At 37.8% G+C, this 26,177-nt stretch overlaps 1 protein-coding gene across 11 annotated transcripts in view; it reads right to left on the reverse strand.

Moving 5' to 3' along the window:
* 5-HT1 (serotonin receptor) overlaps positions 1-26,177 on the reverse strand; it is a 162,108-nt gene that overhangs the window by 81,876 nt on the left and 54,055 nt on the right. For 2 of the 11 annotated variants that reach the window (XM_069124631.1, XM_069124638.1), the window contains exon 2: positions 13,385-13,485. The exons of the other annotated variants lie outside the window; for them this stretch is intronic. The gene's annotated coding sequence lies outside the window, so the exon portion shown is untranslated. The remainder of the gene's footprint in view (positions 1-13,384; positions 13,486-26,177) is intronic. 11 annotated transcript variants of the gene reach the window in all.

Consider the following 26,177-nt stretch of genomic DNA (forward strand, 5'->3'; position numbering starts at 1 on the left):
TCTTTTGCACGAAGGTTAATTTTCGATACCGTTATTCGATACATCTCTGTATGCTATTCAATATATTTAATATACAGTTCTACAAATATATCTAACTTTATGTTGCGAATAAAGCTGACGTTATGGTAGATCCGTGTTCCGATGAACTTTCTGATAAATACGTCAGAGTAGTTAGATATGCATAGAGATTCTTATGAGTGAATGGATTTTAATCTTTGGAATGATTCATTCGTCTGAATAGAACGCGCAACTACTGTAATCATAGCCTAATTCTGTAATATCGTAATTTTCAATGATCATGAAATGAAGCATTCGGTTGAAAGATTCGTATAACGCAATAGTAAAATTGATTATGTCGAAGGATTGAAATTTGATAATATTAGATAAAAGAGAAATGAAATTATCGTGAAAAATATCAGACGAAAATTCTTGCATATCTGATTTAATAACCTATCATTTATTCACCATGCTTAATAATTTTCCACCGTTCCATCTGTGAATTTCAATTTCTAAAAAATGCTCCATTTCCAGATATCCCTGCCTTCTACAGAATCTACAACCATAATAAAAAATAAGGTGTCGATATCGAGGTCCGAGAAACGGTTAGAACCGCTCCCTCCCGATGAGGATGAAATCTAGTAGCCAGACGACGATAAGATCTCGCAATCCTAAATTGAATCTGATATCTCAATTCGTCATGCGTTATCCGTATGGCGAACGAACGAACGAACGAACGAAGTGGTATAGTAGCTAAAGGAAAATTTGCTGAATCGTTGGAGAGAAAAGTTTTTTTCCATAACGGCGAGCAAACGAGAAGAGAACGAGAGAGTAAGGCGTAGTTAGCGTCGTTTAAAGTTTTAAGTACCCGTCCTCGGTCGACCAACGAAATCGAACCGCATTAAAGAGAGTGCAACTCTCATAAATATTTTCGGTCATCGCGATTAATTCAAGCTCGTGCACAAATACACGGATATTTATACGCTCGCGTACAGGGGCAACCGTGTGCAAGCTACGAACGGGTAAATCACGGTGGCCAGCTTTAGGTTAGGTGAGAATAAATCGTCCAACTTGCCACTACTGTCTTCTTTCAATTCCGTGTTGAGAATGGAACGCTTGCCAGCTATAGCTCTTTCTTCCTGGCGAAATAATACCCCATTGGATTTAACCGAGCATCCTTGTTGCCTCACCGGGGACGTTAAATTGAAACGTAGATTTTTACGAGCTTTTTAATCGAGCTTTAGAGCGATTAATTTCAACGTTTTCACTCCTTCGGTCTTTTAGGGGTTTTATTAACGAAACGATAGTAAATTGTTCGCAAACATGTAAAACAGTGATGGGCAAACTTAATCGTGAAAGGAGAATTATTTGTTTTATTTCGCTTATTAGAAATTCTCGATATTCTTTGTTCCATTTGGAAATAATAACAAATTAAGAGACAATCTTGGAATTAATTTGATAAATAGAATTTTGAAATTAGTTTCGCGTTAAATATTTTATCATCAAGCACCGCATCGATACTATACTAAAACATGTTGGAATCACGGAATCGTAAGAAAAATTCTGAAGAACCAACTAAACTGAGTAACAGTTTGGACGACTTCTTCCATGACGAGAAGATCCTTCCATAGAGGAAACCAAATCATTTCAAACAAGAGCCAGATTGGACGCACGGGACTTACTTACGAATTCCTGCTGAAGAGAAAACCACGAACTCACTGCGACACATGCTGATGTCGCATGCCAACGTGCTCTTGGACACATATTGATTGTCTGTAAAGAAACTGAAACCTCAGGAAATCACATCAGACTTGTCAAATTCAGACGGAAGGAATCCTTCCGTGATACAGAAGAACGTTAAGAACCTTCTCAAATTTATTCAAAGCAATAAATACCTGTACGATTTCATCTATCACTAACCAGCAATACGTGTCGCTAATGTCTTGGACATTATTTGATGGTAACCGTCTAAATAGAAAAAAAAGCTGTATTTCCCCGCAGAATGTGAAAATGTGGCTATGGTCTTCAATTAATTTCTTTTCTACTTATACAAAACATGTCGATATTATCCCTTTGTTACTCACTAGGAGAGTTGTAGATTTGGAAGCGAGATAAAACAATGCCATTGGTTAATTATAATATAAAAACAGGTACATTTAATATAATCAAATTCGTAAAAGAAAAAATAGTACGAGTAATCGTGCAAGTACTAGAGTCGGATAAAGATCTAAATAAAAGAAACGTATGTGATTTGTGAGGCCATCACATGATTGTACCATTCGATAACTACGTTGCTGATGGAAAGATCGATGATTTATTCCAGTTAAAATCAGAGATGACTGGTACAGAACGACAGAAAGGATCGTTTATTGAATCAAATGTGGTAAACTGAAATTTCTGATTCTAAATGATGACATCTGTTTATTCGCGGTTCGAGCCTTTCATACCGGTCAGATTCGGTCTCGTTATTTCTCACTGGAAACCGGTGACCCGTAAATGAGGCAGTATTAAACGACAGTTCGACCGCGACGCCATGATATTCGTTCAAATCAATTAATTTCCTGCGGTTGAAGCGTGGCGTTGCATAGATCTCCACGCAAACGATTCCAAACTGGTTCGCCACTGTTATTTTACTTCGCAAACGCCGTTAATTCAACAAGAGTACGCACGGTCGTCTCGACTTTCATTCTTTAAAATAGAAACTAAGAGGCTAGAATTCTCTTTCAGTACAACGACGCCACGGAAAACAAAGTACCTTCTTTTGTTGTTTGTTTTCTAATTCGTTGTTATGCTTCCGAACAATGGTAGTCGAGCGAACATTTAAGTGCACTGGCGACATGGTTTCGCCAGCGAGATTGCAGTTTCTCCGTATATATTGTAAAAATTGACTAATTGTGGCTAAACGTTAGTCGCAGAATCACGGAAACACGCCCCAGTTAACCGGTTAATAGCAGTGCCCTGTGATTTGTAAAGAGCGGATTCAGCGAGGCGCAAGTTGAAACCACCTCCATTGAATTCGCAAAGTTTTGCTAAAGGAAACGCGTCTTAGTCGGTTGACACTATTTCATCCTGTTGGAACCTGCAGCGCGCCGCAAATTATATCAAAATAGCCGTCCTATAGATTAAAATGGAAGATATTGTAAGATTAAGTAATTTGAAACTCTTGAAAATCGTCTACGAATTAAAGTACAGAAAATGAACGTAAGTTGGCCACTCGTACTTTTCCCTGGTGGTTTCCAATTATTAATTCAACCGCGACGAACGTTAAAAAATTAGAACCGGAACTTCCGACGCAATCTATTCAATTATTCGTCAATTTACTTCGCGAGAGAATTCCTTTCTTCCGGAAAGTTCCTTCGTTCTAAATAATCTGAAAATTAGAAATTTTAACCTGTCACGGAATAATGAAGTTCTCAGACAAAAGTGTTCTTATGAAGATTCTAAAAAACCATGGAAATATTTTAAGCTTGATAAAGTTGGACGACAAGTACAGTTACAGATTGTCGCGTGTACACTGTGTACATACGTATATATTTTCCCCTTAATTAAGGGTAGTTTCATGCGCGACAAGTATACCGGATGAATTATTACGCAATCTCGTAGAAATATTCCGTGGATAATAGCGGAAAAACAGACGTTCCATTTATACCACTTTTAACGTGACAGGGGGTAAAGCTTCGACACGGCAGTAGTATGAGGCCCGCATTTGTCAGACATCGTCCTCCATCTGCAAGGCCATTCTCCTTAATACAACGGTCTGGTATCGCGTGCTCGTGACACGTATTACGAGTTCGCTAGCTTTCGCTAGTAGCTTCCCGTGACTGTATTTCGTGCGAACAAGACAAACAGAAACGCATCCTGGAGAATAATCAATTTTCAGATTGTTCGGCAAATTGAAAACTCGCCGCTTGCCGCGAATTGGATACATCGCCGCAGCTGTATTCCCATTTATTGACACGAACGCACATACATCAGGAATAACAAAAATAGCCTGAATATATTCGGACACGTTGAAATTTTCAGTTTGACCATCGTACCCGTATTTCTCTTTTAGAAATCGAGTTTTTAAAAATAAGTCTATGTAGAATTGATCGGATCAATGTATTTCTACATTTATAGAAAAGTTTCCTCGATATGTTGTATGTGTTATGTTAAACATTTCCATGTTTCACGAGACACAGCTGTCATGCTTATATTGGTCAAGTTTTAAACTGATCCAATAACGTAATATAAAAATTGCAAGATATTTATTTTAAAGATGTATTTAATAAAAAATTAGTATACGAAATAAATACCATTTTAAATATACTGACTCTTATTAATATAATTAACTGTTGAATATTTGTCTGATCTTTGCGAAATATATATTTGTACTATATGTTTTGTGCTTTGTATGTACATTTTCAAATTTGTTTCACATATTATTATAACACTATCATTAATATTAAATACTATCGCCCTATTATACGAGAAAATGTTTCGTACAACACAAATAATATATTTACAAAAGGATTCCCATAAATGTTGGGATACTCTTGCGAGCTACTGTATATCGTGAATCGCGACTTTTCCTAATCGTGGTAAGGAGAAGGGATTTCCATTACCACCGGAAGAGGATTATGGTTACTTTCCTTTTAATTAACATTCAGCAGGGATATTTTCCAGCTGGAGATACATTCACATTCTCTAGGTTCCGTGACACACGGTAGACACACTTTAGTAAAGCTCGACGGGCCAAGTGCCATCTATTTTCCCGACTTAGCCACCGAGAAACTTAAATTAGATTCGCACGGTTTAACTTTTCGGTTTTGACTGTTACAGCCAGTTGCAAACTCTCAGGACAGGCAGATCCGGTGGCCGCTGAAAATTATGTGCGCGTAAGAGCTTCTTCAAGGAGCGAAACATCGCCCGAAAACGTTATATTCTTCGCCAACTTCACGTTCCGCGATCTCCAAAGAGATTCGGAAATTATAGCGAAATACCACCTCGCGTAAAATCGCAAGCTCGCGAACGAAACTCTTGGCCTAAGAAATGTTGCACGGCGTCGATAACCACTTGCACACCTGTGCGATGTTCACTGCACGCGGTATCCCTAAATAACCAGGAGAGCAGCAAAGAAATATGGTTTCGCGTATCGTATACAAGCCTCGCCTTGTATTGCATGAATTTTACACCAGTACCGCTGTGCCGCGTAACTCACGCGTTAGATTTTAATACGAAAGACACGCGGCCAAGAAATAAAGCGACGATCTTAGCTTATGCTCCGAGGACGCAACTTTTACTGTGTTGCACGACCTCGAATAAATTTCGCGACAGTCTGAAATATCTACTCCATATACTATCAGAAATTTTCTTAGAGTTCCTTTCTCATTATTTTCTCATTATTTCCGTATACCTAATCGAATTTCAATAGCAAAGTTTATTAATCTTAATTACAATCGTTTATACGCAGCATTATGCTTTGACAAGCTTCAACGAACTAACTAAATCAACTGAGTTAAAACTAACAAATTAAATAACTACGCTAACACTGATTAACTTAAAATCGAATAAATTAAATCAAAAAGGGTAAAATTTCTGCATTTGCTTTTCGATTCAACAATCAGAAATTACACGCATTCGAGCGTCCTACGGGTTTTAGTAGTTTTAAAAATACGTCAAGGAAGCAGACAGTTTGCATAATTTCCTGTGTAAAAACAACGGACGGAACGAAGAGGTATAAAGTAGCGGTACGAATGCTCGCGTAAACCCAATGTAAAACTACTGATTTACGCTTTCGATAGGCAAAGATAGATAACACGGTGTAACGAGTCAGGCCAAGAGTAAAGCTTAATTTGATATTTATTTAAACAGTCGCGAACGTTTGATAACAGTAGCAGCAACGTAGGAAACACGATGGTCGAAGAAGTCTGGGTGGACCACTAACGTTTATCGTCCTCGTAAATTCGCTGTTGAATATCAATGAACGGCCGCGTCGTTCTGCAACTGCAAGAGAGAACCGTGCGAGCCCCGTTGTTTTCCATCTGATACGGAACACCGACTGCCACCCGCTCTCTGTTCTATTCGTGGTTTTCTTGGCAACGCAAGAAATTGCTCTGCTATCGACCCGCTGTCAATATCAATTCGGTCGAGTAAATGAAGATTCGCGTTACTAACCTTCCACTACGACTACTATATGGAGTCACAGTAATCATGGTACCGATATACAAGGAAATGATTCTACGTGAAGAGAAAAAAAAAGGGAAACAAATCATCGTATAACAAAATCTTACTCTACACTTTCGAGTTACTAGCAAATTATGAGATTAATATCTCCACCGTTTCGTACCACTTTTATATCGTTCTTTGAAAAAATCTCTATTATTTCTGATGATTTGGGATGGCTCGAGTATCGTTTTCAATCAACAGAGAACAAACCAAGACTTTTTTTCCATAAATCGAATAAATCAAAATATCAATTGAATAAATCATTACGATTTTCTCCTACTCTGTATCAAAATGTTCTTTGGACTTATAATTCGCGTTAAGCTTCGACATTCTCAAACTATTCTCATACTTGTTTTGTTCGTATGGAACTCCGGCCTGTCGATCGTACTATGATTGCTGATAATCATAGGTGGACGAGAAGAATTGTCTCCTTCTCGTGAAATTCTCTCCCGTTTGTCCTCTATCCGTGCAACGAGTTTAACAAGCAGCCTGTTTCGTCGTTTTCGAGAGCTGTTAAAGTAACAGGACAACGACGTACGATAATAGAGGAATGATCCGGTAGGAATTTTAGCTCTGTCGAAATTCCAAATACGAGTTTTCACCGGAAATTTCTACTCGCCTAGCGAGCAACTCCGCAGTTTAATTCGGCCGCGAGTTTCGGCTCAGCTGGCATATCCCAGCGTGTGTCGAATCTAGTTTCAATTCCATCGAGAGACGTGAACAAGGCTCTTGATATTCGAGCAACAAGGCTCCAAGAGTGTTCGGAATCCGGCATTGGAAAGTTTTAGTCCCAAGCGTGTCGGTATATCGGAAATCGGTTGTAATACGACAGCATTATAAACTGCGGCTGGTGGACGTCGGATTTTCCTTGTTCTATTACGATTCGGGAATTCCTAATATCCACGTTCGTGCAAACTGAGTTGGACAGTCCTCTTATACGTAGACACACAATGTTGTCCGTTATGAGGTGTAACTTTTTACTTGACCCATTCAAAACTCATTTCTGACTATTATTTTTTGGCCTCTTGATGATTTTTACCAACTATCTCATTTCTTTGAAATATACAAACACGTGTATCTATATGTATATTGGAACAGATCTCTGCTTAGGTTTCATTTATTTATCTATTTATTTTGCTGCATTCATAATAAAAATAATAAATAAAAGTAATTAGTATATAAAAAATGAATATAAATTTCCATAAACATCCTCATTCTGCCAACAGGTATAACAAAGATTCTTTCACGCGACATACACGTCACTAGTTTGTAATAAATTAAAAATACAAAGAATTTGCTATTTTTGTTTAATAAAGCGACAGGTTCGAGTTACAATCGATTCGCTAATGTTCCAAGTGGTAATTTAGGAAAGATAAAATCCTTTCTAGAACTCTGGGACAAAGAGCACGCTAGCACTGAAAGGCCATCAAGAACAAAGGGCGTCAAGCCGTCAGACGTTACAGGGATCAGAGTAAAACTTTACTGACGACACATCTAGTCTCCAGATGGGACAATTAAACGGTATCGAGAGAATAAACGCACGGCAATACAACGTGAATACGTTCACGAATACGCTCGAATACGAAGCACGATCTAATCAATGCACTCGAAACAGACAGTGATGCATCGAATCCTGTACGTCTTTCTAACTTGACCATAGGAAAACTGTTGTTTCCTATGTACCATGAGCTTTGTGAAATACGATGTATGCTAGCTAGTATTACCTCTACATAGTGATTATGTCGCTAAAAGTCCCAAGAGAGAGGCTGTCAGCTGCTCCTATTTTCAACTCTCACATTTGCATGCATACAGTGATCGTTAAACTGCGGATTTTTATGCAAATTCATATTTTTAAGAATACAATGAGAAAGATAGATCGTCGTTAAAAAATTGTTTTACATAGCAAATATTACAAACAGTACTATACTTGGGATATTCTGTATACTTTTTCGTATTACGTGCATATCGCGCAATTTTTCTTCTTCACTTTCAAATTTCCTATAAATATTTAAAAATATATATGTATACTGTATGTATGTATATGTGAGAATTGAAAGTAGAAGCGTGGATAATATGAAAGATTTCAAGGGAATTTCACATAAACAATGTAGCTGGTGTTACTCTTGCGACGATAACCAATTAGAGGCTCCTTCGAAATCTCCAAGCGAAAGGATCATCATGCACTTTGAATAAATTAAAACGCGTGGCTGAGCATACGATCGTAACTTTTTCCCCGCACATAAATGCCTGCTTGGCAACGCACATAATTCCTGCTTAGCAACGTACGAAGCAGATAATGGGCATTACTATAGCGGAATAAACGAGGGTGAAAGTGGAAAATACCCTTCATCTACAACGGTAAAAAAGTGGGAAAACGAGAGGTAGAAAGTTCGACCTTGAGTCATAAAAAGCATAAAACAGTTCACTGCTTAGCTACAGGGTAAATTCCTAGATCTCTTCTAAAGGGATGGTAAGAAAAGAGCAAACGCAAGGCCTTGCCAAACCTTCAATCGTTAAAAGGGACAAAAATGCACCATTTATCTCAACTGTGTGTGAGTTCTTCAAGCTTCAACAACACTTTTAGAAAAATAGAAAAGAATAGAGTAGTGGTGAAAGTGTGCCATTCATAGGAGCAGAATTGAAAGGCAAACGAGAAGTGGAAACCGATCGATCTTGAGACATTTAAGGAAAAGGAAAGTATTTATTCTAATTAAATTCTAATTCTAAATTAAATAACAGGAGATAATGGTACAGACAAAAAAGTTTTGAAAATAAAAAGGAACCTGCGTCGCGATTAAGACTTTAACGCGTGATGTTATGGAAAATATCGAAATTCGATGCTGGCAATGAAAATCTCAAAGTACAGGCGTATGTTAAGCGTAGATTGTCCTTCGGGAAACAATTTCGAAACAAAGCTCTCGGCAATAATTAAGAGCTCTAACTGGATGAGTCGCACGCCAACTGTACTTGCCCGCTTTCAAACTCAAACTCTGAGCTCTTGAATTTTCCGCGTACAAGCTTCTAAATTTCGTTTCTCGAACCCATTCAGACACGAAACACTAACATTCCTCGAAACGAATTCTCAAACTTCGAGCCACTTTTCTGTCTCCTCTCATGCTCCTTCACTCACTTGTCGCTTTTGTTTGTCATAGAGAAAATTCATTAAAACTAAATCGTCAAGTATCTTTGCTGAACAGTATACATTTTGTGTTCTTCCACTTGGCGAGATTAACGTTTTGAAACGAGGTAGGAACAAGATAAAACGATCGATCGAGAAACTTAATTACCGGCGGTAGAATTGGTTGACCAGCGCTTTAAATGAAACGAGTTGGCGCTCGTCGCTCGTTCAAAGTTGCCCTTGCGACTGTTTAATTACACGAAATTTACATGATGAAGTTCGAGGTAGTGGCAATTTTATCGACTGTTACAAATATTGTTTTTAATCAAACTGGAATTTTTGGAAGCAAACCCGTTCGAAACAGAGAGATCGCGATTCTATAGCCCCTTCATCATACAGTGCCTCGCAAAAGTATTCGGACACTGTACCATAGAAAATTTCTACGTCCATTTTTCATTTTCGACGTTTGTTGTTCCATGTTGACCATTTTGACATCTTTTGTGTTATTAAAATCAAAGAAAACATTTATGTGACTTTCTTTCACCCTGTATATTATATGCGTTAAATAGATTGTTACGAAATTTCATAAAGACTGTAATGATATAAGATAATTATTTTAAACATATAAATATTAACAATAATTCCACTGAATAATGGTCTCATTAATATAATGAATAATCGACTCTTTAAATACCTTTGTAAACTTGTAGCTTCCATGTACATTTTCAGATTTGTTTCAAATTTTACCAGTACAACCATGATTACAGTGCTGATGAAATTTTAAAATGCCTAATAAAAGCTTCCTACGAGTGATCGATTATTTTCATGGGCTACTGCATTTATAGTAATTCAGATATCCTTTAACTAATTTTGCGAATGTTCATTTGGTTCCTACTCGTGCAAAATCAACGAACACTCGATCGAGATGAAATTCATATTTGCAATCTCCTCGAAAAATATACTCATCGATGATGAGGATCGATTGATTTACACGGAATACACCACCGAATCCGATGGACGATAGTAATTCGACTAAAATAGCGAGGGAATTAATATCGTTGATTCGTTTCTATGCCCCATGGTGTTATATATTTGCCATATTTCTTATCACCATAATAGTCGGAATAGACAGACAGAGAGAAAGAGAGATTCAACTATTTTAGAAATAAAATCGCTCGAAGGCGTTGGAAACATTTCGTAACACGCATGGAATTTGGAATTGCATCGATTCATGAAAAATTCATGCTATACCTAAATGAGATCCCTTCCTATTGGATTGTTTGATTGAATTATGAATATGAATGAAGGTCAATAACGACGAAATCGTATAGCAACGATATAGTGCAGTCTTAAATCAAAATTGCAAAAGCGGACAGCTCCTGATATAGTGCAGCCAGACAAACAGATATGTTCTACACGTAGAAATATCGAGTAATATAATATAGTATAGACTTCAATAAATATCTCAGGGTCCTCTCTGATATTTTGACAGTTCACGAAAGAAATAGATTTTTTAACGTTTTAAGAAAAGCTTCAGTGTAATTTTATAGCGTAATAATTCTTTGATGTACTCTACTCGAGTTTGAGGAATTTTTTAACGGTACTAGAAACGAATAGATTCAAAATGTCCGAAAGAATGTAGCAGATTCAACATGCTTGAGAATCTGAACCCTGAAAGGACCTTACGGTTTTCATCACTCCAAAAATGCAAGATATCTTAAATTACACGTTTCATCGCTGTAAACTTTAGTTTTTCGCAGACTTTACGACCGTTTTCTATATCGTTCGCACCTACAGTACCAAGAAGTTACTCGCCTGCGCACCTTCCATCGTACAACGATCATCGTAAAATCTTCCTGAGAATAAAGCCTACTTATCACGTTTAACGGCAGTGGTGGTTTACAGTCGAAACAGTATTAGTGCAAAGTACGCTTTAATTAATTTATCGACGCGGTGAATTTCGCTGGTCGGTTTAGAATCGCTCCGGGCTACTACTTCCGATTAACTTGACCCAAATGTGCAATTGGGCCAGAAGTCCAAAGTCGGCCTGTGACATCTGTAATAGATAAGTGGGCAGCTGTTATTGACTTAACGTGTGTCGTCGTCGTCGACGACGACGACGACGACGCAAGTGTGGATGGCTTCGTGCACAATAAACGTTTGCGGGTTTCACGTTGAGAACTTAACCTTTAATGGGCTACTTAAGTGCGCACAGCTTCGTCTCCGCACACTGACAAGGATTATTGTTCGGCCGCGGGCTTTTGCAACCAGACACGGCCCTTGGGTTAGCTTCTTCGTGCTCTCATAGCCGCCCCAACTTGATTAGGGTTCGCTCCGCTCAGGAATTATCTTTCACGGTTAGATCCTATGTAATCAGCTTCCTTGGAACATACCAGAGCCCTGGAACTTCCTTTATTTACCGAGGTTCTCTGCGACTCTCCTTTTGACGTTAAAGGGCTGTTTTGTAGTTGAATCGCTCAATGTGAACGCTGCTTAAGCTGGTTGCTTTCGGAAAACGAAATTTCAACGGCAGATGACGGCGCGCGTGACTGCTTGCTCGATATTCCTGGTCGCTGGGATTATTGACTCGTACTACTTGGTCCGCCGGATTTGGGATTAGATAACCGGCTAGGACGTACAATTTTCAGGTCATGCATGGACAATGATCACCGATACTTCTTGACGGTTTCGAGTAAAATATAGCAACAAAATCTATCGACATATTAATCTCCTAACAGCGAAGATTTACTATCTCTTCTTCGTTTTTAGTAGCGTATGAAGTACATTTAGAAATACAGAGGAGAAAGTGAAAGAATGGAACATAGTAGGCATATGTTAATAACAACGATGACTTACTAAAAATAGCAAAAGGAGACAAAGATACGATACAAAAAATAAAATGAAATTCTAAACTATTAAAAGAAGACACTAAGACGATAAAGAATCGACTTATGAATGCTGGTCACATTAAAATTGAAGAAAAGATGTTGATTTACAATTTAGAGAAAGTATCGTCTTCTTTTATCAAACTGAACAAACTATCTGACGTGATTGTCATGGGCTTACACAAATTGGATGTTCCTGCAAACTCATATGTCACGGGTGTGAACACGTGAATGGGTTAAATCTTCGACTAATGGGTGTCGAGCTAAATTCTAGAAAAGTATCAACTTAAGAATTGAAGGGTTTGCAGCAATATTTACACTGCATTTACTAGAACAGGTTAGTGCAGACGTCAGATTTGAAAATGTAAAAGTTTGTTAAAAATATTAGTTGTGTGAATTTAAATAGCAAATTCGAACAGTTACTTAGATTTTAGCTGCATTTTATGGGTTCGTTTAAATTACTGGAAAGTGGGGCCACTTCGACGTTTATTCCTTAAAATTTAATTTTTTTAAATAAACCCTGTCGATGGTTTTTGTAATCAACGCACTCTTTCCTTCACATTTATACCACGACTATGTTTATGAGGCTACCAGCAAGTCGAAATATTCAACGAGGAACGTTCATTCGAGTCATTTTCCGCGTTCCGCCGCGTCTACCTGAATAACTGACGCAAATACGACGTTATAGGATTCTTGTAAAATGCAACAGCGATGAAAAGGCCGTGTACCTCTGCTCCTGCTTTTGATTACGTTTCACTTGTCACGTTACTAAAACGATTTTTGCACCACGGCCGATGTAAATCTGACAACGAAAGAATAGAGAGAAGGCTAGATCTCGTTTGCTATTCCATTGTGCTTTTCCTCAGTTATTGCGACTAAATCACTGAGATCGCATATTGTTTTCGGTTCGCTTTCAGAACACAAAGATTGCTCGTTCCTCTATTGGGAGTACGATCGAAACCGATGCAATGAAACTGAAGAAAATTGTTCTTCTTATTTAAAACTCCGACAGCGCAATAAAATTACCAAGAATTGACAATTGGAATTCTCCGTCTTTAAGATTTCCCATATTTCTGGTATTGGGTTCAAGAATTCCTTATTTTGAGCCTTTTGCAGAAAATATTAACAATTGCATTAAGTATGATAAAACTTAATAATCATAAGAAAGAAAACTTACTGGTCTTTGGCGTTACTCGGTGGCTGTTATTTTAATACGAGATAATCAGGTCCAGATCCGCAAACTTTTCTCAGAGATCTAACTTCGCAGCGTTCCAACATCTGTAAAGCGATTAAGACATCTACAAAAACGTATTTCGGGTCCAAAAACCAAATAAACTGACAGGATTTATTCATTTAAAACATAGAACTTATCATAACCATATTCGATATTGCTATATTCTTCACCTTACTAATAGATTAAATAATACAAGGGAAACACAATCTATTTTTTCCAGGTTTCACAGAGCAAAGAATTTCGTTAAAAATGTTCACAAATTCGTGGACGAATTCTTCCAAACAAATGGCATCGAATTACCGTCAACAAAGTTTAAAATGAAAAACAACGAAACCATGCTGGATGGTCCGTGTTTCAGCCAGTGATTTTACATTCGATGTAACTCCTCGCGATGGTACACGAACCGCGAGACCTAAATAGCGTGAACAAAAATACGCGCTCGTGGACCAGCGTTTCACAGCCTGTGGCTTTTTTAATCCATATTTTTTGCGATGCTCCGCCGGTTTGTTACACGCCGTCGACGGTACAGTAACGACAAACATGTGGCAAAATAGGTCTCTCGATTCATCTATTCGAGCTGATGCCACCAAATTACGGTTACGCCGAAAAGTTACGCCGAAAAAGACCGAGCCAACTGTTATCGCGGATTCGTACACGATCGAGTAGAGCGAGTAATTGAATTATTACAGACGAATACGAGACTTTTATCTGCGATTTATCCGATAACTAGTTGCCGACTGTACCGCGCCGCTAGCCATCGATTCAAATCGATAGAGTAATGAAGTGTGCATGCTCGAAAGGCGCAGTGTGGTGTTTTTAAGGCCACCGCGCACGATTTGCATGGTGCATGAACATACGTGCGCCGTTTAAATTGCCGCGAGAAATCTTTCTGGTAATAAAATCCTGCAAGAAGGTTCGAACAGACTAAAAGTTAATCGAACGAAAAACTGTTGGATAGAGATTTGCATTGTGACACTGTTGCAAATCGAAATCCCCCAGTGGATATAAAATCTAATATTTTACACGATATATGGTAATCAAAGGCGCTCACTTCCAATTTTCCCGAGAATTTATTTTCTATGGGTAATAATAAGTTTAGAGGGATGAATTTTATTGAAGGAACTCGTCGAAACGTATTATTCGTTCACGTTTCGAAACGTTGATACTCCCAGGAGAAATTATCCTACAATATAGATATTAGGACACGGCAAGAGGATATTGGGGCTATGCAAATATGCAAGAAAACAGGAAACTAATATGATCAGAATGCAAACAGATAGTCAAGATGTTTGCGTGGTTGCCGTATGCATATTCTGTGTGTTGCTGTTCGATCACGCTGGAATGTTTCGTAGTATCAACGACTCGATCAACAAGCCAGCCAAACCCATCGTTCTTATACGATCGATTAAAGAAACTAAAAAGTCTTGTTGCTATTCACAGCAGGATATTTTCCTGCAACTCCATCTCCGTATTTCGAAGAATTTCAATTCAAGATGATGTAATAAGAATAGAGAGAAAATACACGAATACTATTCGAAATCTTTCACGAAGCAAATATTCTCCAAATTCTTATTATATCTTTACATCATCGGAAAAATAGAGACATCTTACAGCAAATAAGTTGAACCATCTTTTGCAAATCACTGTTAAACGCTTTGACATGATGTAAGAGGATTTACTAAGAGATTCAAAGTTTACTTTCATAAGGAAAATCTCTAAACTTTTCTTTATATGCCATCAGGAATACTAGAAACGTTGAAATAAATTAGATTAGATACAGGCAATTAATTAAATCACTTTTCCCAACTCTAATTCGTTGCTAAATTATGCTTCAAGATGGCATAAGATGCTTCTCTAACAAGCTCAAAAGATTGAATCCTAAAAATGCATCTATAACGAGAACCTTAAAATGCTTCTTTGCATATCATAAAATAAGATTGGAGTCATCCTACGCCAAATGAATTAAGCTACTTCTAAAATCTAATCTTATAAGAGGAAACCTTCGATTTCTTTTCTTTTTTCGAGTAGATCAAAAAAAAAAAAAAAAAAAAAATATAGTGATTTACGCGGAATAAATGAAACTACTTTTGCAAAGGTCGATCGCTGCTAAACGCTTCGACATACTTGCGGACGACGTAAGAGTGTTCGCTAACAAAATCTGAAGTGCGCCTTTCAGAAATTCAGCTTGAAATAGCCGATCAATTTCGTTGGTAACTAGGCGCCGCGTTCCGTGGCGTCGACCGAAGAGCATGAAAAACGCTGCTTACTTGGCAGGCCACGTTAGCCAACCCTTTCATCGGAGCCTCGTGTTCAACTTCGTGCTTCACCTCGGCAACTCGAGATGCCCGAACTCGCGACGTGCCAACTTTCCACTTGAAAGTCATCCCTTCGACGACACGACCTACTGTTCCACTCTTCCTCAAAACTAAACGAGGCAAAAGATGCAGTCGCCGCGTCGAATTCTTCTTTTTTGGAATGGGTCGCGAATTTTCACGCGTGTAGCTCGATATTCGCTAGTTTTAAAATAGCGAAACAGGAAGTAAAGTGGAAGGTATAGCTAAGAATGTATGTATTAAAGATCGTGTGATTACAACGTTCGATAAGTACAACGCAAGACCATGCGATATTAATAGAAGGGCAATCTTGATGTTCGTTCTATTAATGTGGAATGCGAGAATTTGCACAATTTTCTTCAAATATTTAATTAATAAGCAAACAGGCAAGTAACGTTTCGGAGGCTGTTCAAGAAGGAAACACGTGCTATGAAATAAAAAGAGAATATCGATGTATAGTTCTTCACGTATACAGGGTGTTTCATAACATGTGACTTAACACGACACTTAATAAGTGGACAAGGAACACAAGGACAGTGAGAAAGTTCATACAAACGCGTGTACCATTTGGCTTTGTTTCATCGTATCAAGTAATAATCAATTGTTTTTCATGGAAAGTGCACGAAATATCCACTTGCTCGCGATCATTCTTTCAGATCTACGTCGAATAACAGAGACAGAGGCTAACCATTTCGAACACCCTCTATGCAGCTGAGGAATTATTGAAAGGAATTATTGAATTATTGCGAATTATTGAAACAAAAATTGCCTATAACTTTGAAATACAAAAGTACATTGAACTATTTCGAATAGGAAAAATTGTATGGCTTCGCGGCTAAGTAAACTCTACGAAATGCCAAGAGCCTCGAAACCGCATCCTCGTTCTCCTTTCGCCAAAGATAAAGAGAAAATCTAGTTCCTGGTAAGTGTTTAAGCGTTGACCAATTATGATGTTGATATTGAAGAATTATATTTAAAAATAACTACTGAAAATAACTATTATCTATTTATCTATTATTTGCCTTAATAAAATAAAGGAATGGAATACATCAAACGAACGATTCCATTGACCAGGAACTTCTGAGTCTCGCGTCGAGTTCATTAAAGAAAGTGGTTAATCGGAATTTATGGTCTCTCGCCGGTATGTCGGTCGTATAATTTATGCGGTTGGCAAACATTCTGTGCTCGAAATTGCTTAATGAGGCTGCGATTAATCAAACGTCCGCGATGCTGCAAGATGATCCAGTGCCTTCCCAAATTCCACTGGAAATTCACTCGCAAGTGGAAATCCTTCGGTGAAACTTATTATTACGAATGGATTAGTTGTGTAGCAAATACATAAATTCTTGACTAGATTAATGATTTAGTCGTAACAGAAATAAGTCGTTCGTTTCTCGAGAATCGAATATTTATCGTATGCTTATGTATCTCGATTAAAACATTAATGAAAGCTATGGTTGGCTAGTTTGGCTTCTGGCTTGTTCAAATGCTATAATCGCTCGACATTTATCATAATTTGTCGTTGAATATAACAAACTATTATCGCGCGTTGTCTATAAATTTTCCATAATTTCTGTATGCAATTAATTCTCGCGACAATAAATAATACAGGAGATGTATGCGAGACTGAAAGGACGAGTTTATTGATCTAGACAATACAATTTCGTCCTATTTCCATCCTGTCCTCGTTGTTAATGTCTACTGAACAGAGAATTATGGTCAATTAACGCGAGGACTGGCCAAACTGAAATTTTTCCAAACTGCCTCGCCAGTAGTATAATACTCTCGGGTGAAATAAGCTCAGGAAATTCGAAATTACCCCGCAAAGTGGAACGAGCCTTTCTAACGCGCTCATTAATATACAGAGCCGTACGTGCGAGTTATGCCATATAACTTCGATATTTATGTCGCTCCTCTATCCCAAAATGCATCCAACAGCCGTGTTTAACAGTCACGCCACGTAACTTTTTCGTTTCCCCGTGTTTTCTGCCTCTCACTTACACGTTCTTTTTTCTTTCTGCATTGTTTCGTGCAAGGTCTACTTAAACTTCATTGCGTGTGCATAATGTTACGTTGTTAAAAAAACCCTTTCGTGCCTTGTCGAGATCTAACAGGCAAAAAGCTGGTCATTTTTCTGAACGTCCAGGTGTATAACAGACTAAACGTCTCGAATATTTCATGCTTCTAACCGTGGCGTTTAAATCGTAAGAAGTTCCCCAGTGTCTGATCATGAAACATGTTTCTACTGCCAATGTATACCATGAAATTTAGTTTATTTTGATTTGTAAACGGATTTGATTCTAATGATAAGGGCAAGTTGGTTTCAATTTTTCTTCAAATTCTCTCGCGGTAAATCGCAGAGTATATCGCGCACGGAGAAACTCGCGGCGTTGCGCTTGAAGAAATCGATAGCCGAGCTTGCATAATTGAGCGGGTTTCGCGAAGTCAACATGGCGCCCCTATGCAAACTCGATGATTGATTGATGTCTTGTAGATTTCACTTCGCTTCTTCCAGATTTCCATTGCATTCTTGAACATTTTCAACAATTAATCTGCAAATGTATTCTCTTCAAACGATCGGACTCTTGAAATACTCTTGTTCTAAACAATTAAAATAGCATTCCGGTCTTTTAAGCGCCGTAATCCTCGAAATCCCTGTGAATCCTGGAATTTCAAGTCTTAGGAAGATTCACGGAAAATTGGAAAAAAAAATCTTCGCTGGCTAGTTTCTAGTCGATCAATTTTCCAGAATACGTAGCAGCCAAATGCCATCGCATTCTTAACTTTCTTCCAATATAACAAAAACGTCTGGCGCGTCGAACAGTTCCAAGAAATCGAACGTATCAAAACGATAAGGTACTTTCACCAGAGGATGCTTCAACTGGTGCTCCGCCAATCGTCCAGTTTCCTCCATCTGCCTCTCGAATGGATTTTTTCCCTGAAGAGATCCATATTCCTACAACAGTCACGAAAATGTCGCTCAAAAATGTACACCGTTCCCTCGAAAGCACTTTAGAATTTGTTTGATTTGTCGGTTCCAGACAGAAAACCTCTTCCATCAAAAAATTATTTTCATCCACCTTTCTATTTATCGCTTATTATAAGCCTGGCTGTTTATGCTGTAGACTAATTTCTTGCTAGATATACGTTTGCAAGAAACGTCTTATGGTTTCTATATACATCTAGAAATTTATAATTATTTATTTGCAATCATGACAACACGTGCAATATTTCTGATCGATATTGAAATACTTTCGTGAGTCAGCGTAGCTTCACACACTGCTCCATATCCTCGTCTACGATCGTTACAAAACTCTGTTCCATTTCGCGGTTCGTTTTACCAGCATTAAAGGATTATCATGTTGCTATCGATTTATCCAAATTAGTTATGTATATAAACAAGCTGAAGCAGAGCGTGAGAAATCCTGGATATGCTATCAGGATAAACAGACGTAATAATTCGACTTCAATAGAATGCAGACATGTATAGCGGAACATAGAGCCTATCGGACAAGCCGTATGAAATTCCATAGCTGGCTACCTGTTGCTCTGAGAAATTTCCAACTAAAGTATGTCGGTATGCGGCCTCGCCATCCTAATTAACCTATTTTCTAGTCTTTAAACGAGACAACGGGAAACAGATACGCGGCAAAGAATTCGTGGATAAAGTTTGTTCAGCAAACGTTGTCTGACAACAGAGAACCATAAGAATATTGCCGGTATTACGGCGAGCAACACAGACAACGAAATCGCAAATGTTATGAAACATACAACCGGGGAAAATGGAAAAATTCCTGCGCAGCTGAATCCATTGTCTTAATATTCAGTCTCTCGAATGTGATTTTCATGAAGAATATGGTTCCTCCGGAAGCTTTCGCGGTTTCATTCCGCCAGACGTGCCTAGAGGGACGCGAGAATTTTATGCAAGATCCTTCGAAAGCTACGGTTCAACCGCTGTGTTGAAATTTGTCGAGGGGATTTCCCATTTTTTCATGAGAACTCGTGACGAACGAACAAACAGAAGCGAAAGGTTCTCGTAACGAGAAGTTCTCGACGAATTAACGCGTTGAACGGCGCAATTTTTGGAACAAAGGAAGAGAGAGTAACGCAAATTCTACGGGCGTTGAAATTTTGGTAAACGAGTCGCGAATCTTTTCAAAATTTTAACTTCTGATTGGAACAATTGTGTGAAGTTAATTCCTCTATGAGTTAACGTAAACAATTTCATAAAATTTGATGGCAGTAACAGAATCGATGATTGACAGTTTGCGTTAACCCAGAAAAGAAAGTTATGATCTTTATCGATAGCGACGTGAACAGGATGGAAGAGTTGTCATTTATGTATATCGAACGTCAAAACGATCCACATAGACAGAGGTCCCTTTATGACATCGTGTTACTTTTTATGTCAAATATCGGTCGTATATTTTTTTTTTACGACTGCCTCATCTTGAAATTCTCATCGAACGTGTACAGGCTTCTCCGCCAAGCGACTTTTACGCGTTTCACTTTATAATTCCTTGCGACTTACGGTATTTTCAAATTTTCGTTCCAGTCGGTCCCTCGATTTTGTTATTTACCATCGTTAAGTCAGTTTTGCGTTGTCTTAATATTTTAACAGCAAACTAATACAATATGTATCATCCCTCTTATGCCAAAATCGTGAAGGAACTATATAAATTGAAAACATGAACGTTATAACATGTACAGTACAAGACTATAAATGATTATATTCTGAACCTAATCCATTACCTTCAGGATTATTCAATAACTTAACGCTCGATTACAAATTTCTATAATTCATAATTTATAATCTATCGAATCGCATAATCGTGATATTGGCACAAGAGGGACGATATTATATTATTATATAGGAAATGTATACGAGTGATAGTCAACGTGGGATTACAAAAGATTACGAAAAGGTTAATTCGTCGAAACAATAGCCAACACGACACATTTTACTTGGCGAGTTGGTAAAAAGAAACTCGCCACCTGTTGTGTCATAATTATTCCAACACCTTTGAGAATCGCGGCTTTAAATAACTTACGTGGCGTGATAGATAACATCGTTAGCCATGGCTCTCCTGAAATCAGTTCAACTTGTTGCGTGCTCGACGTGCCCGCTTCTTTCGCGACTTCTCGCGCCACAGAATATAAAAGCAATTTTTCAAAACGAGTTACGAGACCAGCGCCAGAATATCTAACATTAGATACCGTGATATTTATGCGTCGAGACTTTAGTTTCCCAAGTAAATTTCAACTTTTACTAGTAAGAGAGGAGAGAGCCTCGTGAGTTTGAGTCTAGCAGAGACCGCCGTCTCGCGAAATATCGATCACGTGGCACAGCCAATCAGCTTTGCTTATCTTCTCCTTTTCCTTCCTTCGCAAACTACTTGTTATTACCGTTATACATATGCACACTGTCATAAGTTTCTAAGTATATGGATACTTCGGTACTTGCATTCATAATAAATAAATGATAACAATCAAATGCCAATACGAAGTATCAAGTACCAAGATATAGTAATCAATGGCAAATTAATTAGAAGAAATCTCATTGTAAAATCAACGGACAGAGGAATAATTGAAACATTGAATATGTTGTATCTCGTATTGTCAAAATTCCTTCTTTCAATTGAATTTTAGAGATACATATTTGACATCATATAAAGTACAATGTACTGTTACTTTGTATGAAAATCTCATTGCTTCAAATAGAAAAAAATGATTGCTTTGTTGCGTGTCAACTTTTAAAAATAAATTTCATTCTGTCACAATGTTTTGTGAAAAAATAACGGATATAGTCAAACTCAGTCTATCTACAATTTCGTAACTAAATTACATTCTGTCAGGTACAAACAACCGCCCACATACTTTTTAGTAACAGCAGCGTACGTGTTGCAATATCGCGATCAAACAGTCAGTCCGATTATCGTGGAACGTAAATGAAAAATTTCACATCCGTCGAAGATGCGGGTCAAAGAGATTGCGTAATTTTTCTCCGGGCGTTTCTCCTACGAATCATAAACAGTTTTAAGCGAATTTTTGCCACTGCAACGCGAAAACACGGACCTCGAACGATTTTAATATAGCGTTGCCGAGCAGCAACGTAGTCTCTGGTGATTCGAGACAGCCTTTGTCGTCCGTTGAAATGAAAAATTTCCTAAGGATGAAAAGGAAGGAATTCGCCACTTTACCCGCTCGAATTCTCTCCAAAATTAAACGTTAAGTTAATTGCGGTTCATTTGTTTCCCGGCTAAAGCAATTCTTAAGACACGCTGCATTTTGGCTTGCCGCAATCCAATCTTAATCCATTATTTAATTCAGACGCAGATTATCTAGCGTGAAATTAAAGTAATCTTCGTTTAATGTCCACAATTTGCCTAAGTTAAATTAAGATATTTTTTTTTCAAATAATCTCCACGTTATCTTTGATTCGAAATAAAAATTTGTTTAATATGTTGCAATTATGATTTGAATTATTTCTAATCGTGAATTACTCTTTAGATACTATCACGATTTACTAAAATCATTTCGTTAAATCGTTTAGATTACTATCTCTAAGTTTTGTACAGCACACGTAATATATGCAGAAAATTATAAAATTTTTTTGACAAACATATCCAAAGTGAAAAAGTAATAAGAAGAACAATAGGATTAAATGGACGTGATATTCAATGTGAAAACAGTCTCAGACTTAATCTTCGTCTTTAACGGTGCTTCAACTTTGCCCTTTCTTTAGAAATCGTCCTTTCGATATCGTAAAAGCACGGGTTTACGATAAAGTGATCGCGGACAGGGAAGTTGAAAAATTTTCCTGGCATATAGAACGGAAATATTTTTATAAACCTGTCGATTTTCCCTTCGGTTCGACTACGTTTGTCCAATTTCCTCGTTCCATGGACGATTCCCTCGCGACCCACGCCTAAAAGACGCAAAACATCGGCTATCGATATCACTGAAATGTTCCCTTCGAAACGAGAGATCAATATCCAGCATCAGCACCGAACTCCACTTCCATCCTCGTCTAATAATAGCAAAAACTTCGCAATACCGAAAACAGAATCGGCCCTGAATTGGCTGAAACTTTCTCAGGAGCAGACCGTTTCGTCATACGTCAACGTCTGAATCAGATTAGGGCGACGTGAGTGCGGTGGAAAAGCGTAAATTACGATTTGATTAAAAATCGTTTCGGCGACGAGAAAGTGCAAAGGAAAGAACAAATTGTTTGATAAAATTTTACAAACGTTTGTTCCTATTGGTATCTTGAATTGTTCATGAAATTGTAAATAGTTCTATATTTTTATTTTACTTTACGAAATAGCTAGCCATCAATTTTCCTCGCTACTTATTATTTTTCATTCACGCAACAGGGGATTCGTTTGCAGATAAATGGATTCAATCGAGAAGATTACAGTTAATCGAGTATTAACTGTGTATAAAATATCGTTTTAATAGAGTTCAGATAAATGTAGTTCCACGATGGGATAAAATATAAAAAGATATTTTAATAATTTGATAAAGCAGCAGCAGTTGAGATGCAACGAGTAAATTTTTTCATACGTCATGATAAAAAATAATCCGATTGCAACTCCGGCAAAGGTGCAGTAAACGTCTTCTGTGAACTCGTCTTGTCTTGAGCGAAGTTTTGCAAAAATGAGTATGCTGCTTTTAAAAATTCATAAATTATTGACAATGTCAACGAAAATAGAGAGGAAAGGGCCCAGAGAAGTGGATTAGCAACCTGTTGGCTTAGAGTTCAATTCCACTTGGGGCTGCGAAATTATTCACCCCATCTAAAATTAATTCTTCGACTAGTACTCCGTGGGGATAATCTGTCGCCGAAAAAGTATTCTCGGGCGTTCTCGAAGCGTGGAAAATCGTATTTCCATTCGAACTCACTTCGGCATGAACGCAAATCGCAAAGTTTTGGGAATTTTCCAACGTCCTCCTACTCAACTGTGTAGACACAAGATAAGAAGATGAAGGGAAGGGGAACAGTTAAAAATGAAAAATTCGATTTCGAAACTTTCAAAGGATTAAAACAATCACACAAGTCCTAAACCCATTTCACTCGAACGGTAAGTGAGTTCCAAGTCAGAACACCATTAGAGAGATAGAAGAAAGCAAGAAAGTAGCGGAACCGATTAAAAGAGAAAGATTCGATTTATTATTAACTTATTATTAATTTAAAATTCCTTGAAAGAACAAAATACTACATTGTCTTCCATAATACTCGCCTTCTTAGAAATTCTACTCTCTTTCAACCTGAATCCCATTGAACTAGCTATATAATATAATTATCTTAAGCGCTTATGTATAATTGCTAAATAATTTCGTAATTCCATTGACTTCTAAATCTTTAGGTTCGTTCAAATTATCAGTTTGCAACGCAATTTGTAATCATTAATCGCCATTCGTATATTCCATCCTATTATTTTCCTGTTCACTTTTTTCCATTTTTATCTGTACCACTCGTTATCTAGTATTGTCATTTTTTATTCAAACTCCGCTTTTGTGAGGTGCTTTCAAAATACTCTGGAGTATTTTAGAGTAATACGTAACCACGTATACGAAAAGAAGGTTTTGTTTCAGATAAATTACAAATAGATATTATTATTATTATTATTATTATGCTGTAGGGAATTCCAAACTTCATGAATTTTTTAAAAAGACAAGACACTAGACGAATAGTTTGATGTGCTATTTAGCAAAACTACTGAAATATAAGTAAACAGAATAGAACAAATCAAAGTAGGAGGTTCGACCTTAAGTCCTTCAAAGTAGAAGAAAAAAATTCGCAACACGTGTCTTCGACCCTGGATAAATTGCGAGCTTGGTTAGACGGTTTTTTTCAGAGAAGTGGAAAGGGGATAAGATGACATTGCAAATATCCTCCTATCTGAGAAGCAAAAACAAAGATAATTGGAGGTGGGAAATTCGACCAAAGTCTTTCTCGGTGGATAAAAACGTACACATTCACCTGAACGAATTCGTAGCAAAAAAAAGAAACAATTGAGGCAAAGGTACAAGAAAAGACGAGCCACGCGTAAGTTGGCCCGATGACGCGCAAGATAATGGCCTGTATCTGTGCGCGAATAGGTTCGCAGCAAAAAGGATCCTTTGAGCGGCTCCGACTTTCCATCGTATTCATCCCTGCGGATGGCAACGGACGTATAGAAGAAAGAGATCACGAAGAGAGGGAAGTAAAAGGAAAATAAAAAGTGTGCTCGCGCGTGAACAAGGGCCGTAAGGGTACGGACGTGTGAGCTTTAGAGGCAAAGTAAAATCCACATACGAGGTCCCGTCTTTCCACGATTTCTGAAATGTAAGTCTCGCGTAGAAATCGAAGAATCTACGAAACTCTCTGGGGACCTAACTGAATTCGAGTAGCGAAGTCGTTTTGGAATTTGAAAAGGACAACTCGAAATTGTACGAGTACGTGGAATCGTTGTCCCAAGAGGGCAGAGCTAACGATATTTTTTTGCAGTTATCACGGAGGAAACGAGCGCACGTTGTTAACGGCCGTGGTTGTAATATCGCGTTTTTAGCATTGCTGAAATTTGCAGTGAAAAAATTGCTGAAAAAATGGACTATGCAGATGTACGAAGATTTTTGTAATACAATTAAATTGAAATAAAAAATTATTCGTACTGATATTCGAATGAATTTTAATAAACGATAAAAACGCATAGTAATGTATTATATGTAACGAATAATAATGTATAGCGATGAGTAATATTTTCGACAAATATTTGTTCTAAATAGATCGAATAATGTACAACTCTGATTAAGAGTGCAGATGGCCTAGTTATTCTTCCGAGTGACCAAACCCGCGAATATATGATTCAGCAGCTACAAAATAATTTTTAGTACTCGACTACTAACATCTAAGGTAGAAGATTAAGCGTTCGTTTGGACAGCAACATTTTTCAAAAATAATAATCTAACGTAACAAGAAGTGGAAAAATAGATGGATTAAGACTTTGAGAAAGTCCAGTGTAGGAGACAAAGTAAAAACAAGAATTCGAGCCCGCTGGTCTGTGTTGGATACTGTGTCGTATCCATTATTCTCAGACGTATGAACGAAAAGCAGAACCTAGTAATCCAGCAAGTACGTTCACTGCTTATCGCTGACTTTCACGACGTGGCTCTCCGTCAGAGGCCTGTACCTTAACTCCGATACGGGCCAGATAAGTGGCAAAAATCCGAGGAAGAGAAAACGGGTTGGAAGGAAATACCAAAAAGAAAGATAGCGACGTATTTCGAAAGCGGAAGACGTAAATGTTTCCTGATGGGGATTTGGCAGAATGATGCATAATGTCAGTTTCGGGCTTCACGAGTTTTCTCAGCTACAATTTCCGTGGCACTTTCTATTCTCGCATTGTTCGTTTATAAAA

This window comes from Bombus flavifrons, chromosome 12 (assembly GCF_040668555.2).
Source record: "Bombus flavifrons isolate JBK064 chromosome 12, iyBomFlav1_principal, whole genome shotgun sequence".
Taxonomy (NCBI): domain Eukaryota; kingdom Metazoa; phylum Arthropoda; class Insecta; order Hymenoptera; family Apidae; genus Bombus; species Bombus flavifrons.